This window comes from Giraffa tippelskirchi, chromosome 6 (assembly GCF_054371585.1).
Source record: "Giraffa tippelskirchi isolate mGirTip1 chromosome 6, T2T-mGirTip1v1.2.pri, whole genome shotgun sequence".
Taxonomy (NCBI): Eukaryota; Metazoa; Chordata; class Mammalia; order Artiodactyla; family Giraffidae; genus Giraffa; species Giraffa tippelskirchi.
Window position 1 is genome coordinate 122817386 of NC_137280.1, and position 16278 is coordinate 122833663.

A 16278-nucleotide genomic window follows, 5' to 3' on the forward strand; every position below is an offset into this window, starting at 1 on the left:
ACGACTGAGGCGACTTAGCAGCAGCAGCCGCAGACCTAGGCAGGATTTTTTGTTGTTGTTAATTGCATGGTTGCAGTTGATCAGACTTAAAACTACTGTGTTCCTTGGGAGTAATAGGTCAACGGCTTTCCACATCATTCTGCCTGTTGCTTGGAAGCCTACCTGGCAAGAGTTGTTCTAACAGAAGTGGTTTGGGGCAAGCGCATACAGATCTAATTATCTGGCTTGGGCAGGAATTACCACTGGGAAAGCCAGAGGGGCAGCAATTCTGGATTTGTTTGTTTCACATCTTAATGTTCATTTGCTAGGGCTGCCTAGCAAATATGGTAACAAAGTACTACCAACTAGGTGGTTTAACCAACAGGAATTCATTGTATCAGAGTTCTGGAGACTGGATGTCCAAAATCAAGGTATGAGCAGAGTTGGTTCCCTCTGAGGGCTGTGAGAGGATGGGTTGCAGGCTTCTCCACTAGCTGGTGATTTGCTAGCCATCTTCAGTGTTCATGGCTTGTAGGATCACCACCTTGATCTCTAACTTCATCTTAACCCGATCTTCTCCCTGTATACTTGTCTATGTCCAGTTTTTGTCTTTTTATAAGGACACTAGAGCTTTTGGATTAGAAGCCCACCCTTCTCCAGTTTGACCTCATTTTTTTTTTAATTGAAGTTTAATTAATTTACAATGTTTCTGATGTATAGCAAAGTGATTCCATTATAAGTTATTATAAGATACTGAATATGGGTCCCTGTGCTATACAATAGGTCCTTGTAGATGACCTATTTTATATATAGTAGTGTATATCTATTAATCCCAAATTCCTAATTTGTCCTTGCCCCCTCTTCACCTTTGGTAATCATTAATTTGTTTTCTGTGTCTGTGAGTCAATTTCAGTTTAGTAAATAAGCTAATTTGTATCATTTTTTATATTACATATATAAGTGATATTGTATTTGTCTGACTTACTTTACTTAGTATGATAATCTCTAGGCCCATCCATGTTGTTGCAAACAGCATTATTTCGGACTTCTCTGGTGGTACAGTTGATAAAAATCCACCTGCCAACCAGAATTGAAAGAGACGCGTGTACCCCAATGTTCATCGCAGCACTGTTTACAATAGCCAGGACATGGAAGCAACCTAGATGTCCATCAGCAGACGAATGGATAGGGAAGCTGTGGTACATATACACAATGGAATATTACTCAGCCATTAAAAAAATACATTTGAATCGGTTCTACTGAGATGGATGAAACTGGAGCCCATTATACAGAGTGAAGTAAGCCAGAAAGAAAAACAACAATACAGTATACTAATGCATATATATGGAATTTGAAAGATGGTAACGATAACCCTATATGCGAGACAGAATAAGAGACACAGATGCATAGAACAATTTTATGGACTCTGAGGGAGAAAGTGAGGGTGGGACGTTCTGGGAGAATAGCATTGAAACATGTATATTATCATATCTGAAACAGAACACCATTCCATGTTCGATGCATGAGACAAGGGCTCAGGGCCGGGGCAATGGGATGACCCAGAGGGATGGGATGGGGAGGGAGGTGGGTGGGGGGTCCAGGAAGGGGAACACATGTAAACCCATGGCTGATTCATGTCAATGTATGGCAAAAACTATTACAATATTGTAAAGTCAAAAAAAAAAAAAAGTAATACCAAAAAGTCAAAAAAAAAAAAAATCCACCTGCCAATGCAAAGGATATGGGTTCAATCCCTGGTCTGGGAAGATTCCACATGCCATGGAGCACCGTGCACCACAACTACTGAACCTCACGCTCTAGAACTGGTGCTCTACAACAAGAGAAGCCCCTGCAATGAGAAGCCTCCACACTGCAACTAGAAAATAGCCCCCACTCTCCACAACTAGAGAAAGCCTGTGTGCACAAGCATAAATATAAATAAATTAAAAAAAAACAAATAGCATTCTTTCATTCTCTTCTATGAAAGTCAAAGTCTGCCACTAAGTCATGTCTGACTTTTTGCGACCCCGTGGACTGTAGCCTGCCAGATTTCTCTGTCCATGGGATTTCCCAGGGAAGAATACTGGAGTGGGTTGTCATTTCCTCCTCCAGAGGATCTTCCTGACCCAGGGAGTGAACCCAGGTCTCCTGCTTGGCAGGTGGATTCTTTTACCACTGAGCCACCAGGGAAGCCCCATTCTCTTCTGTGGCTGAGCGATATTCCACTGTATATACATACATACCTACTTACCTACATACATACATACATATATATATATATAACATCTTACTTATCCATCCGTCAATGGACAGTTAGGGTGCTTCCTTATCTTGGCTATTGCAGACCTCATCTTAACCATATCTGAAATGGCCCTGTGTTCATATAAAGTCACATTCTGAGGTACTGGGGAGTTAGGACTTCAACATATGAATTGAGGGGGTGCAATACAACCCATATCATGTTATTATTTCTTGACTAAGCTCATGACCTCAGACTCTGGAAAATTTAAGAATGTATGTGTGTTCATGTTGACCTTCTAAGTCCATGAACTCCTCCTCTCCATTCTTCTCTTCTATCTACTTTTCAATACTTCTACCCCAGATTTAGAATACTCTTCAAAATCACCATTTTACTTTCCAAAGTTTTCAAACTGCTATTCAGCCCTGTGATGTCCTCCTCAAGGCTCAGTGGTTATTCAAAAAATTATTTATGGAATAGGAACTAAGCTCTAAGGAAACCACAGTAACCAAGACCCAGTACCTACCCACACAAAGCTACTGAGTGTCAGAGCGTTTACTTTAATTTTAATTTTAGAGCATTTTCCTTTAAAACCTGGTTCCAGTACCAAGTTTTGTCACATTTTTATGATCATTATAGCTAAAAAAAATTTATGGGTTTTAATTTATATGCCAGGCAGCAAAGAATTTTGTATGCACTGTTTCATTTAATACTTGGATCAATGACACAAACTGGGTCCATTATTATCCCCACTTTATGATAGGAATAATAGACATTAATTATATAGATAGATAGATAGATAGATAATATACTCTTAGATAGCTTTTCCTTCTTTTTCCCTGTTTTTTTCTTTTCCCTTTTATTTTTTTGGCCGCACCATACAACTTAGTTCCCTGACCAGGGATCGAACTTGGGCCCTCAGCTGTGAAAGTATGGAGTCCTAACCACTGGATTGCCAGGGAATTCCCATCCCTGCTTCTTTGGTTTAGCTCAGTCCTATAACCCCAACCACCCTTAGGTCCTCAACATCCCTTTAGAAACTACATGATCATGTAATGGAATTTTTTTAGAATATCTAGGTGCTGCTGCAAATCAAACATTTTGAGGCTTTCAGTATAATAACAAGATATTCAAGAAAATATGGGGGAAAAAGAGGTTTCTCAACTAATTTGTGGTTGATACTCTGCTTTACAATTGCTCTTACTGATTTGTGCTTACTAGTTAACTGAAGCCCCTGAGGGGCTTCCCAGGTGGCGCTAGTGGTAAAGAACTCACCTGCCAATGCACGAGACATAACAGATGCAGGTTTGATCCCCAGGTCAGGAAGATCCCCTGAAGAAGGACATGACAACCCACTCCAATATTCTTGCCTGGAGAATCCCATGGACATAAGAACCCGGTGGGCTACAGTCCATAGGGTCACAAAAAGTCAGACACGACTGAAGCGACTTAGCACATGGCACATAGTTAACTGAGGTATAGGTGTGTTTTGAGTATATAAGCTCATTTCCAAGAAAACCATTCAGGTTTTTAAAGAAATATGTTTTATCTTATAAAGGGACAACATCTTCATCCTAGAGTAGTCTCTTTGGGTTACAAGGAAAAAAGGTGCACTTGCGCCAGTATAAGAAAAGGTGGGCACTAGCAGTTGGGTGTGCAGAATGCACAGACTCTAAGCACAGGAAATTAGCATAGCAAGGCCTTATGGAACTGAAAAATCATCAGGAGTAAGGCCATTTCCATCATTTTTACAAGCTAAATTGCCTCTTCTTTGTACATCTCTCTGTACTTCTCCATATCAGTTTCCTCAGCTCCTCCATCAGCTGTACTAGTTCTGGATTCTACATGACTCCCCACTTCCCAGGAGAGGAATCTGATTTGTCCAGCTTAGGTTAAGTGTTCACTCGAGGTCCAACCAACGATGGCCAAGAGGACAGGGTCATATGGCACAAACATGGCTGCCCAGGTCTAGCTATTTGGTAAGAACTATGAGTGGGAACCCCTTTCATGGATCACAGCTTTGTCCTGGCAAAAGGGGCTTTTGTAACTCAATGAAGCTATGAGCCATGCCAGGCAGAACTACCCAAGATGGTCAGGTCATAGTGAAGAGTTATGATGTGGTCCACTGGAAAAGGAAATGGCAACCCACTCCAACATTCTTGTCTGGAGAAACTCATGGACAGTATGAAAAGGCACAAAGATATGACACTGGAAGATGAGCCCCTGAGGTTGGAAGGTGTCCAGTATGCTACTGAGGAAAAGCAGAGGGCAATTACTAATAGCTCCAGAAAGAAAGAAGCAGCCGAGCCAACAGCCAGAAACAATGCTGGAAACAACGCTCAGTTGTGGATGTATGTAGTGGTGAAAGTGAAGTCTGATGATTATAAAGAACAATATTTCATTGGAATCTGGAATGTTAGGTCCATGAATCAGGGTAAACTGGACATGGTCAAGCAGGAGATGGCAAGATTGAACATCAACATCTTAGGAATCAGTGAAATAAAATGAATGGGAATGGGCGAATTTAATTCAGATGACCATTATATGTACTTCTGTGGGCAAGAATCCCTTAGAAGAAATGGAGTAGCCCTCATAGTCAACAGAAGAGTCCGAAATGAAGTTTTTGGGTGCAATCTCAAAAATGACAGAATGATCTCAGTTTGTTTCCAAAGGCAAACCATTCAACATCACAGTAATCCAAGTCTATGCTCCAACCACCGATACCGAAGAAACTCAAGTTGACTGCTTCTATGAAGACCTACAAGACCTTCTAAAACTAACACCAAAAAAGATGTACTTTTCATTACAGGGGATTGGAATGCAAAAGCAGGAAGTCAAGAGGTACTCAGAATAACAGATAAGTTTGGCCTTGGAGAACAAAATGAATCAGTGAAAAGGCTAACAGTTTGTCAAGAGAACATGCTGGTCACAGCAAACACTCTTTTCCAACAACCCAAGAGATGTCTCTACATAGGGACATCACCAGATGGTCAACACTGAAATCAGATTGATTATGTTCTTTGCACCAAAGATGGAGAAGCTCTGTACAGTCAGTAAAAGCAAGACCTGGAGCTAACTGTGTCTCAGATCATGAACTCCTTATTGCAAAATTCAAATTTAAATTGAAGAAAGCAGGGAAAATCACTAGGCCATTCAGGTATGACCTAAATCAAATCAAATCCCTTATGATTATACAGTGGAGGTGATGAATAGATTCAAGGGATTAGATCTGATAGACAGAGTGCCTGAAAAACTATGGATGGAGGTTTATAACATTGTACAGAAGGCAGTGACCAAACCTATCCCAAAGAAAAAGAAATGCAAGAAGGCAAAGTGGTGTCTGAAGAGACTTTACAAATAGCTAAGGAAAGAAGAGAAGCAAGGAAAGGTAAGGGAAAGATACACCCAACTGAATGCAGAGTTCCAGAGAATAGCAAGGAGAGATAAGAAGGCCTTCTCAATGAATGCAGAGAAGTAGAGGAAAACAATAGAATAGGAAACTAGAGATCTCTTCAAGAAAATTGGAGATAGCAAGGGAACATTTCATGTGCTCATTTCACATGTTAGTAAGGTTATGCTCCAAATCCTTCAAGTTAGGCTTCAGCAGTAAGTGAACTGAGAACTCCCAGATGTACAAGCTGGGTTTAGGAAAGGCAGAGGAACCAGAGATCAAATTGCCAACATTCGTTGGATCATGGAGAAAGCAAGGGAGTTCCAGAAAAAAAAATCTACTTCTGCTTCATTAACTATGCTAAAGTTTTGACTGTGGTGATCACAACAAACTGTAGAAAATTCCTAAAGAAATGGGTGTACCAGACCACCTTACCTGTCTGCTAAGAGACCTGTATGAGGGCCAAGAAGCAACAGTTAGAACCAGACATGGAATAACTGACTGGTTCAAAACTGGGCAAGGTGTACGACAAGGCTGTACATTGTCACCCTTTTATTTAACTTCTATGCAGAGTACATCATGTGAAATACTGGGCTGGTTGAATCACAAACTGGAGTCAAGATTTCTGGGAGAAATATCAACAACCTCAGATACACAGATTATGGCCTTCCTGGTGGCTCAGTGGTAAAGAATCCACCTGAAATGCAGGAGACATGGGTTTGATCCCTGCATCAGGAATATCCCTTGGAGAGGAAATGGCAACCCACTACAGTATTCTTGCCTGGGAAATCCCATAGACAGAGAAGCCTGGTGAGCTACAGTCCCTGGGGTTGCAAAGAGTTGGACACAACTGAGTGACTAAACAAGGTACAAGGTCAGATATGCAGATTATACTACTCTAATGACAGAAAGTGAAGAGGAACTAAAGAGCTTCTTGATGAGGGTGAAATGAGAGTGAAAAAGTTGGCTTGAAACTCACCATTCAAAACAACTAAGATTGTGGCATCCAGTCCCATAACTTCCTGGTAAACAAAATGGGGAAAAGTGGAAGCAGTGACAAATTTTATTTTCTTGGGCTCCAAAATCACCATGGAGAGTGACTACAGCCATGAAATTAAAAGACACTTGCTCCTTGTAAGAAAAACTAGGACAAACCTAGACAGCATATTAAAAAGCAGAGACATTACCTTGCCAACAAAGGTCCTTATAGTCAAAGCTATGGTTTTTCCAGTAGTCATGTATGGAAGTGACAGTTGGGACTATAAAGAAGGTTGAACACCGAAAGGTTAATGCTTTTGAACTGTGGTGCTGGAGAAGACTCTTGAGAGTCCCTTGGACTGCAAGATCAAACCAGTCAGTTCTAAAGTCCTGAATATTCATTGGAAGAACTATTGCTGAAGCTGAAGCTCCAATACTTTGACCACCTGAAGCAAAGAGTTGACTCATTGGAAAAGACCCTGATTCTGGAAAAGATTGAAGACAGAAGGAGAAAGGGGCAGCAGAGGATAAGATGGTTAGATAGTATCACCAACTCAATGGACATGAATTTGAGCAAACTCTAGGGGATAGTGGAGGACAGAGGAGCCTGGCATGCTACAGCCCATGGGGTCGTGAAGAGTCGGACATGACTTAGCAACTGAACAACGATGATTGGGAACAGTTACTAGAGAAGTGGACCATAGATGACAAACCAAAGCTTGTGTACTAGAAAGTCCTGAAGACTATAATGATCCAGTTGACCAGATTCCCTATTCTGTCCCAAAATGTTGGCAGATAAATTTGTGAACAGTTCTAACATGGCTAACATTTCTTAAGCTCTCTCCTTAGTATCTTATTTTATTTTCACAACCCTTCCAGAGAGGCATTATCATTCCTGTTTTACAGATGAACCTGAGGCACAGAAAGGGTAAGTGAGAAGTAGTCACGTCATGGTGAGCTAGGATTGGAACCTGGGTCTATTTGACTCCAAATCCTGTGCTCTTAACTTCTAGGAGTATGGTAAAAAGCAGTTTTTCAGCTACTTATCTAGCTTAAAACCATAACCTCAAATGTATTTGTAAGGTCAATAAACTTCTTTAAATTGTATTTACATCAGTGACTCATATGAGGCCCCAGCAAACTATGCAGTGATCAAGGCAGGCTCGAATGAAGTGCCTTGGCCAAGGGCACAGGTGGGATTCCCAGCCCCAGGCTCTAGGCTATGTTAACTGAAGACCTGAACTACTGTCTACAACCAGGATGCATCAAGGGCAGTTTCTGGTCTCCTGGTTTTCCCTAGTCATTGGGAGCTGTATGGATTAAGAAGCTCCTTTCCCCAACTCCCACCCCCACCTTTAAACACCCTTCCCTAGTAAACTTTGGCCTCTGTAGCCCCTTTGCAGGTAACAGGAGATGGTACCCACTGCCAGCCTCCAAGTTTAGAAAGGAAAACACAAGATTTCTGATCCATGAAGAAAACTACCTCCTTTATACTTGGCTTCTTTTCCATTAAGATTGAAAGTTCCAAATCAATCAGGAGAAAATTGCCCTCGGGACCACTGAGCAGACATCTTTGCTCAAATCAGATGCTGGATGCATGTGTCAAAAGCACCTCACACTCTCATTCATTGCCAGCCAAGTCTCTAGGGTGGTCCAATTGATTTAGAAGCATTCTCTCAGATCTAACATTCATTGCACACATCTTCTGTGTATTGTAGCTGGCAGGCCAGCCATCTGACTACTACTTCTCACTCACTGTTTCAATGGGCAAGGTTAATCTACTGTGCGATGAGAATGTGAGGGAATGAAAGACAGAATTGCTGTCCTCCACACTCCAGGATCACCAAGCTGAGAAAACTGAAGGTACTAAAAATTATCCAGGTTTTAAAGCTATCTGAACATCTGAACATCTACCATGTACCAGGTGTTTGGCATACATTAGTTCATTTAATCTTCAGAACAACTCTGGTAAGTAATCTTTGTTTATGGGTATAAACAATATTTTAGCTATGCAAACTAGGATTTCCTTTTTTTTTTAAAGAATTTCTTAAACACAATAAATTATAAATAGGCTTTATGAGTGGATAACCATCTCTAAAATTAATTTCTCTCACAAAAGGGACCTGAGAAGAGCTCTCTGGGCAGGTGGTTAAATGGTTATCACTTTTAGTGCCCTGCCCCACTATCGTCTTCCATTAAAAAAAAAGAAACAAAAACTTTAAGTGCACTTCTGTGGTCAGACAGATCTGGATTCCAATCATGACTCTTAGAGTAACCAGGAAAATGAATTCACTCTTAAGTATTTCATACAGAGGGAATTTAATACAGACAATTTAATATTATGACCACTCACATAAGAGAAGAACTGAGAAGCCAAACAGTAAAGTGAGGTGACCCAGAGATTAGCAAGAACAGGAAACCACTACCATCCCTGGTCTGGAGGCCAAAGGAAGGGGGACGGAGCCCAGAAGCTGCCAAGGCTGACGGCGTCCTGGTTCCTCCTGTCCTCAGTCCCCTAATCCCGAGCCAGTGGCTCCCAAACAAAATTCAGCTGACAAGGAAGCCTGGGTAATGCAGCCTGCTGGCAGGGAAACCCATTTGTGACATGGACTATCAGAAGGGAAGCAAGGGATTTGGGTGTGAACAGGCAAATGATGGGCCTACCTCCATGTTTATAAAATGATCAAACTCCATGTTTATAAGATGATCTCTGTTTTACAGTGTTGTGAGAATTAAAGCAAATCTAAGTGTTAACACAGTCCCTGGCACATACTTTGGAGGCAGCAGCGCCTAATTTTCCCTAGACAGGAAAATAAGATTCAGGCAAAGGAAGTCATTTGCTCAAGGAAAGAGTCTGTGCAGGGAACCCAGTGAGCTGATACAGTGAGGAAACTGAGGCTCAAGGAAATGAAGTGACAGGCCCAGTTTCCTCACTCTACAGCTCACTGGGTTGCTGTAGAGATCCACTCCATCTGCAAGTATTTACTAAGCACCTGCCATGTGCCAGGCTCGGTGAGTACAATTAAACATGGCAGTCCCTGCCCTCCTGGAGCTGACAGTCTGTTTGGGGAAAACACATTGATCAAAATGTTGTACAGAGCACCATGTAATGACTCTATGATAAAGGCCACGAAGAAGTCAACATTGGGAGGGTGGGTTACACCATGGTCTGGCCTAGTCAGGGAAAGTCAACTTGGCTTCCTTGTGACTAAAGTCATGGGAGGGCCCCTGGTGAGGAGGCAGCCACCTTGCCCCCAGCCTCCCCAGGGGAGGACATCCCGCATCCCACCCCTCGCAGGGGCTCCAGGCAGCCCAGGCTGGGGCACTGGCCCTTCCCAGCAAGGCACCGCGTCCCGCTCGGGGCCGCCCAACTTGGATGTTGCAACTTTTCGCGTTTGCCGGCCCGTGCCCGGGGCAGCCACAGATAGTGCACTAATGCGTATTGAGTTTTTCTTGAATTCGGCCTGTGGCCCGTGCACAGAGCGCGGCAGCAGCACTGCCAGAGCCTCTTAATTCCCTTTGCATCGATCCCATCATTAATGACATAACCTTTCCCTCTAATTAACTGCCAACTGCATTAGGCGGCGCGCCTCTTCTGCACGCTGCCTGCGGCTTCCCCCTCGCGGAGCCCGCTCCGGGGAGAACCCGCGTCTGTTACCACCCTAGCCAAACCGAGGGGCCTGGGAGGTGGGCGTGGTGGAGGTGGCGGGGGATAGTGTTTCAAGATTTGGACGTCCCTGCGATCCTTATAAGGCAAAAAACTTTTGCCGCTGTTTATGTTGTTTACTGCATACTAATATTGGGTCATGCTTTAGCTTACAGATTGGCTACCACGACACAAGAGAGGGCTAAACTGGGGTCCGCAGGTGAAGGAACATACTCAATAATCAACCAAGGATTGCAGCAAGCCAATGAGGGAGACGGGGCTCTATCCCTCTTACCCAAGCTTGTGTCCTTAGCTCCTAGGCTAGCTCCCTGTATCATGTTATATAGACAACATTAACATGAAATATAGGAGAAGGCAATGGCACCCTACTCCAGTACTCTTGCCTGGAAAATCCCATGGACGGAGGAGCCTGGTAGGCTGCAGTCCATGGGGTCGCTAAGAGTCAGGCACGACTGAGCGACTTCACTTTCACTTTTCACTTTCATGCATTGGAGAAGGAAATGGCAACCCACTCCAGTGTTCTTGCCTGGAGAATCCCAGAGAAGGGGGAGCCTGGTGGGCTGCCGTCTATGGGGTCGCACAGAGTCGGACACGACTGAAGCGATTTAGCAGCAGTAGCAGCAACATGAAATATCCTAAATGTGAAGAGCTGAGCAGGCTGACTGACACATAACAAACACTTGATACATTTCAGTGGCAGGATAACTTATTGAAATGCTAATTTCTGTTTATTCCCTTTTGCCTCTCCTCTCTTGGCTGGCCATTTCAATCAGGTGGTCAGGTTTTGTGATTCCTTGGGCCAGTAGTCAAGTATGGATGTGAGAGTTGGACTGTGAAGAAAGCTGAGCGCCGAAGAATTGATGCTTTTGAACTGTGACGTTGGAGAAGACTCTTGAGAGTCCCTTGGACTGCAAGGAGATCCAACCAGTCCATCCTAAAGGAGATCAACCCTGGGTGTTCATTGGAAGGACTGATGTTGAAGCTGAAACTCCAATACTTTGGCCACCTCATGTGAAGAGTTGACTCATTGGAAAAGACTCTGATGCTGGGAAGGATTAGGGGCAGGAGGAGAAGGGGACGACAGAGGATGAGATGGCTGGATGGCATCACCGACTCAATGGACATGAGTTTGGGTAAACTCCGGGAGTTGGTGTTGGACGGCGAGGCCTGGTGTGCTGCAATTCATGGGGTCACAAAGAGCTGGACACGACTGAGCAACTGAACTGAACTGAACTGAACTGACACCCAATACTAAAGTAACTATCAGATCAGTATATTCCCAGCCAGCCATTTCTTCTCCCTCTCTGACAAACCCTACAAGTCACCACTGTTTGGCAATAGGGCCCATGATTCTTGTAGATCAAGAAATTGAAGCTTGGCAAAGTTAAGCAATTTGCTTGAAGTCATCTAGCTGATAAGTAGTTCTGAGGAGATGCAAAGGGCAAATCCACTTTCCACTGTGCTCTTTTCACTATAACATGCTTCCACTGAACAGCTAGACAGCTGCCTTCCCTAAGACACTCTTGACATGTAATTCCTGAAGAATTAAGTGTATTTGATTTGGCCTAAGAGGGGGTTCATTTCTGTGTTCCATCACCACATCTCTCTCTCTTCCCCTATGTCAGGGAGGGGAATGGTGGGTAGGAAACCAGTCTGAATTAGATGGTCTCTTTCAGAAGACACAAGGAGGCTTTGTGATGGAGGCTCTTAAAGGGCACAGGCAGAATGTGCCTGGGGCAAAGCTGGGAAATGAAGCAAGTCTCCTAAATGCCAGACCCACCACCACTGAGAGGGAGGCATGAGATGGGGAGAAATGAAATTGCCTCTCTTCTGACATCCCATAATTTGCTGTGTTCATCTCTCAGGCTTTCCTGCCTTCCTAAAGAACACTTCTACTGCCCTTTTCTATCTGTTGAGCTTCTCTTTATCCTTTGAGGTTCTACTCAAATGTTGCCTCCTCCATGAAGCCCCCCACAATGAATGAACTGTCTCTTCCTCAAGAACCTCACAGACCCTAGATCACATGTATTTTCACAGCAAGCACAAATTCTGCTTAAAAGATACTTGCCAGTGATTAGCTATGTGCCCTTGGGCAATAATTCATTTCTGGACGTCTGTTTCTCCATCTGTAAAATGGGGATAATAGTGTCTGCCCTTAGAGAGACATGAGGAAATTTAAACTGTATTACACATGTGAGACAAAGAAAAAATATTAACTATATATATTCATGGTATAAATCTCTCCTCTGAGCTTCATAGAGAGAGAAGAGATTCTGTGGAGATGGCTGCTGCTTTGTGTATACAATAGAGAGAAACAGATGGGGGAAAGAATTTTGGTTTTGCTGTGTATTTTTTCAAAAGACTGTACAATAATTATTTAAATTTTTTCAAATATTATTGATGCCAGATAATACCATGTGGAGACAAGCCCATGAGGCAACTTAGCTTTAAAAAGATACACATGCAAAACTCAGTGCAATGTTCAACACATATCAAGTGCTCAAATAATGATGTCTCTGTTGTTTATCTCCATCACAAAATTTGTCTTCATTTCTACATGTGCCTGCTGCCTGCCATACCCAGTCCACAGTAGGTACAGCAGGAAGAAGCCTCCATGGGAACCCCAGAGCCAACCAAAGTCTGGGAAGACCAGACTCTTGAAATGAATGTCCTGACACTGCAGTTGACCACAGTAACTGGAAGATCATGGGTGTGGGGGGTGGGAAGGGTGGGGAGTGGTTATTTGCTGGTATCCCTCTGTAGGGGATGGGCCATCCCTTCCTGCTTTTCACTGTTCCAGGCCAGACACAGTCTCACTGTATCTGTTCACCCACACAGTGATGACCTCTGTGCCCTTGGATGTCACCAAGGGGTCAAGAAGCCATGGGACTCCCTGTGACCAGAGAGGCCAAGCATGCCAAGCCAGAACTCTGCACACCAGTTCCCCAAGACTCCTGCCTGCTTCATAGGGCCTGCCTTTCACAACACCAGCTCTGCAGTTGGGTATGTCCCCAGAGGAGAACCCTCCCCTAGGACAGTGGGATGGGGAGTTGAGTGACAGGAAGACCTGAGAGCACCTCCCCTCAAATAATTCCAGTTACAGCAGACATCTTGTCATCCTCCCTTTCCAGCCTGCATTTGCCCACTCTGATTTTTGGGGTACCCTTTCCCCAATTTCTACCTGATAAATCCTATTCATTCAAGATCCAGTCCAAATACCTTCTCTTTGAGGAAGTCATGTTTGTAGCCTAAAAGAGCCCTCTGACCCCACGCTCATCATGGCCTCTGTTGAAATTTAGGTAGTGGGATCTCACCCCAACAAACGTGATCACTGGATCAAAGATTGAACCTGGGAGTCAGGGAAATTGAGGTTTGAATCCTGGATCAGACACATGTTAGCCCTGTAACCTTGGACAAGTTGCTTAGCTTTGCTACAATGCCCTTGTAGAACAAGAAAATAAAAGAGGATACTTCTGAAAAGTAAATGAGATAATGCTCTTTAAGCCATTAGCCTGGTGCTTTGCACACATTAAACTCTTAATGTTAGTTATTATTATTGTCTTTGTCTCTCCTCCACCCCCACAACTCCCACAGTATGTCAGATAAGGCCTTGACCAGCTCAGTATCTGAGGATGGAACTTTATTGGACCAAGTCTCCCATGTGAATAGGCTTCCTCCTGAGAGAAGCAGAGGTGCTGAAACGAGTCAGGAATTTTTGAGAACCCGAGATTCCATGAGAGGAATGAGAGTGATAAGATGGGATCAGTAAGATGATATATGGAAGCAAAAATGGAGGGTTATCAGCCAAAGAAGTGGCAATGCTTCTGTTGGGGAGGAAAAAGCTTTTCTTCTACTCTCTTATGGTCAGTAATTGAAGGCTTGTGAATTAAGCTAACAAAAGACGTATTAACAAGAGATAAGGTAGAGTTTTTATTAATATTTATCTACATGGGAGTTCACAGAAAATAAGTGAAACTTATATAAGACTTGAGATTAGACTAGGGGCTTTATGTACCCTTTTAACAAAGGATAGAGAGTTTGGGCCCCAAGGAACAATTGTGCAGAAGAGACTAGGAAATATATGGGGGAAACGAATTGGAAGGCAAGGGCTATTTTCGTAAGGTCTGTTTGTGCAAGCTTATCTTGGTATTGACTCCCCATCTTCATTTACGCCCTTTCAGGCAGGTAAGGGGAGGACAGAGACCTTGTTGTTGGTTCTTAATTGCCTTCAGATCAAAATAATCCTTATGCCAAAATGGCATATTTTAGAGTGGCACATTCTGATCCCCTTCACTTTGCTTCACTCTTCAACTGTCAGGACCAGAAAGCTAGCAAGCTCCACAGTAGCAAAGCCTCCTTCTGCAGCCATAAAGAACCTCCATCTAGCTCTCAGGATGCTTCTCAGACTTTGGGTTGGGTTGGGAGCCACAACATTGGGCCTCTGTCCCTAACTCCCATCCTTCAGGGCATCCAAGAAGGAAGCTCAAAGAAGACACTCCTATGCCAGGAAGGAAGCCACAAAAAACACAAAGTTGGACTTCAGGTGATTAAAATCTACCTCAATTCCCTGCCAAGTGTCTATGCTCTTGGAGTCTTGCTGAGACACACTGCTTCTCTGAGAACTGCTTTTGGCTAAGAGGCCTGGGACCCTGTAATTACTTTAGTTGCATGTGTGTCTGTGTTTCTTTTACCCAGCTGATAGAGCTAGGATGGACCCTCAACCCAGGAAAGCCAATCTAAAACCTGTGCACAGTCAGATTTTTCATGAATTTGGAACTGGGATGGGAGGTCATTTAGTTGAAGATGCTTGCTCTGGAAGGTCATGCAAAGGAACTAGGTCTGTAGAGAGAATGAAGTAGATGGCCCAAGATGTCTAGGCCTTCAACAGTTGGAGCTGAAGACTGGCTCCTGACTTTTTAGTTTCAGTCTCACCAAGGCCCAGCTGAACTTCCTGGAGTTAGGTTGCATGACATTCCCTTTTTACTAAGTAATCCTAATGTTTCTGTTGTATGTATGTGTGCTCAGTTGCTAAGTCGTGTCGGACTCTGTGACCCCATGGACTATATAGCCTGCCAGGCTCCTCTTTCCATGAGATTTTTCAGGCAAGAATACTGGAGTGGGTTTCCATTTCCTCTTCCAGGGGATCTTCCGTTACTTGCAGCCAAAAGATCCTTGAATGAGACACTGCCTTTGACTCCATGCCTGGTCCAAGGTCCCTCAGGGCCTGAGCTACAAACCCAGAACTCTGGTTTCCATCCTGGAGTTCAGAGCTTGAATGGCGAATCTCCCAGAAGCAGCCCCACCCAGAATTCAGTCCCCAATTGGAGGCAGAGCTAGCATCATCATTCAGCACGGTTCCAGGGCTGGGAGTGGAATACATAGTACCCACAGATCCCCTCCCAGAAGTAATAGTAGTAACAGCTGCCATTTATTGACTCTGCATCCTGTATCAGGCTCTATGTTAAATGTTATAATTATTTCTAGTCTTCAAACAACCCTGATAGTTCTAAATATTTTTACTATTATCTAGTAAATATACATGGAGATCAAAATGAGCATAAATTCTTCATGCTTATAAGCTTTTATGGAAATAAGAAGCCAAAAACATTGCCAACCAAAACCATTTAAATTGATATAAATGGTTCGATGCATGATACAGGGTGCTCGGGGCTGGTGCACCGGGATGACCTGGAGTGATGGGATGTGGAGGGAGGTGGAAGGGGGGTTCTGGAAGGGGAAAACATGTACACCTATGGTGGATTCATGTCAATGTATGGCAAAACAAATACAATATTGTAAAGTTAAAAAATAGATAAACTAATTTAAAAAATAAGAAAAAGGAAAAAAAAAGAATTACAGATCTACAGTAAAAAAAAAATTGATATAAACATTAGTTGATGTTGCTAATTTGTTTTGTTTTTTTTTTACTGAAATTAAATTGCTGATGTATTTATTTAAAACAAAGGCAAAAGCAAAACTGCAACCCTTTAAGTACTCTTATTGGCATCCCTACTGGAGATGAGG